Raw genomic sequence first — 2,254 nt, forward strand, 5'->3', positions numbered from 1 at the left:
AACACTCTTCACGTTAGTCTCAGGCCAACTTCAGACAAGGGCAAAAGCAGCCACATTCTTCACCCGACTATCACAAGACTTATCTTTAGGCCTCTAACATTCTTCTCCTCTGAAACCTCTGAACCCTGCCCCTAACAGTTCATATGACTCTCAGTTAACACTGTCTTTCATGCTCTAATTAGTACGGCTCATTAAGGATTCATCTGCTTTGCTAGCCCAAAGTACCAATGTCCAAATTCCTCCAGGCAAAAACGTGATCGGGTCTATCATATCCCAACTGGTACCAACTTCAGCCTTAGGGTTTCTGTTGCTGTGAAGAGACACTGTGACCACAGCAACTCTTACAAAGGAACACATTTAATTGGGGTGACTTACAGTTTCAGAGGTTCAGTGCATCATCATCATCATGACTAGTGGCCTACAGACAGGTGTGGTACTGAGAAGGAGCTGTAAGTTTGACATCTTGATCTGCAGGCAACAGGAAGTTAATTTTACTGTGTGTTTGAGCAAAGGAGACCTCAAAGCCCACACCAACAGCGATGCATTTTCTCAAAAAGGCCATGCCTACTCCATAAAGGTCACACTTCCTAATAGTGTCACTCCCTTTAGGGGCCATTTTCTTTCAAACCACCACAGGTGTGTATTACATAATGTGTGTTCTTTGTAAATATTTTACATATCTGGGATGTGAATAAGAGTGGCATCCTCAGTCTTAACCACTAACATTTTGTAAAATGTTCCTAAGTCAATTTAACTCTTTTTTTTTTTTTTTTGGTTTTTCGAGACAGGGTTTCTCTGTGGCTTTGGAGCCTGTCCTGGCACTAGCTCTTTAACAAGCTGTATGGATTAAGGGTTTGAGAGCCTGGTGGTGGTGGCAGCGGCCCACGCCTTCAATCCCAGCACTCAGGAGACAAAGGCAGGTGGATCTCTGAGTTCGAGGCCAGCCTGGTCTACAGAGTGAGTTCCAGGACATCCAGGAATGTTACATGGAGAAATCCTGTCTTGAAAACAAAACAAAACAAAACAAAACAAAACAAAACAAAACAAAACAAAACAAAAAAAGAGTGTGAGAACCTGTGTCCTGGCCCTACTACTGTCTTACCAGCATGCTTTCCCTCATGGCCAAGCGAGTGCTTCATGGCCTTTGAGCTTCTAAGTTCCTGGTTCACTCACACATTTACCAGAACCATCCATGGCAGCCTCCTGTTCCTTCTGAGGACCTTACCTGCTGTAGGCATTGGACTTCTTTTCTCCTTCCTTCCTTCCTTCCTTCCTTCCTTCCTTCCTTCCTTCCTTCCTTCCTTCCTTCCTAGACATTCCCAATCACAGTTGTTAATTTAGTTTTCTGGTAGCCAAATTCAAAAGGGAAGAATCAGCTAGGAGAATTAATTTTAGTAATCGCTTTAGCCCACAAAAATCTAAGACTATCATTCTTAACAAGCAGTGTAAAATTATAATAAAGTATTTTATAGTCTTTTTCAGATTAACACTTACAGCATGTCTCAATGTTGTCCATTTCAAGTATTTAATAGACTCAAGTGCCCCAAGACTACAACAGATACCACAGGACTAGATACAGAATAACCTAGACCCTTTAAAGTCTGAATAATAAAGTCCAAAAAAAAAAAAAGAGGAAGACACAGAATTCTGGAAACAGAATGCAACATGAAGAAGGCAGGAGAGTGCCATCAGAGAGCAGGTGTCGCTGGTTCTAAATGTAGCTGGGAAGGAGGTTCTGAGAGGAAGGGGCCATGGCAAAAGCCCATTTTAATTTTAGGAAAATTGACTCTGGTTGCTTCATAGACGTGCCAAATCACCACTGAAGCATCATATGCAGGTTTATAGAAAGCTAACATTAAAAATGGAGGCTAGTATTAACTATGAGAAAAATAATTATGGGTCAATCAGACATAATCATAGCATATTGATTGACCTAAGAGCACAGAGCTCCCCAAGGTCATTACAAGAAGTCAATAAACAGAACCGTGAGAAGCGAGCCCCGCCAGCGGGAGTCCAGGCCAGATGTACTTCAGACTCCAGAACTTTCAGGATGTGGGAGCATTTGTGTAGACTTTGTCTAAACTGCACAGCCAAGTCAGGTGGATTATGGGGAAGTTTAGATTTCAGGTGAGCAGTGCTCTACCTGTGTGAGCTTTTGCTTAGGGCCATGGAGGACCCCTCCTGCAGACACAGGGGAAAGTGTGTGTGACAGAGAGAGAGAGAGAGAGAGAGAGAGAGAGAGAGAGAGAGAGAG

This window comes from Microtus ochrogaster, chromosome 19, assembly GCF_000317375.1.
Source record: "Microtus ochrogaster isolate Prairie Vole_2 chromosome 19, MicOch1.0, whole genome shotgun sequence".
Taxonomy (NCBI): domain Eukaryota; kingdom Metazoa; phylum Chordata; class Mammalia; order Rodentia; family Cricetidae; genus Microtus; species Microtus ochrogaster.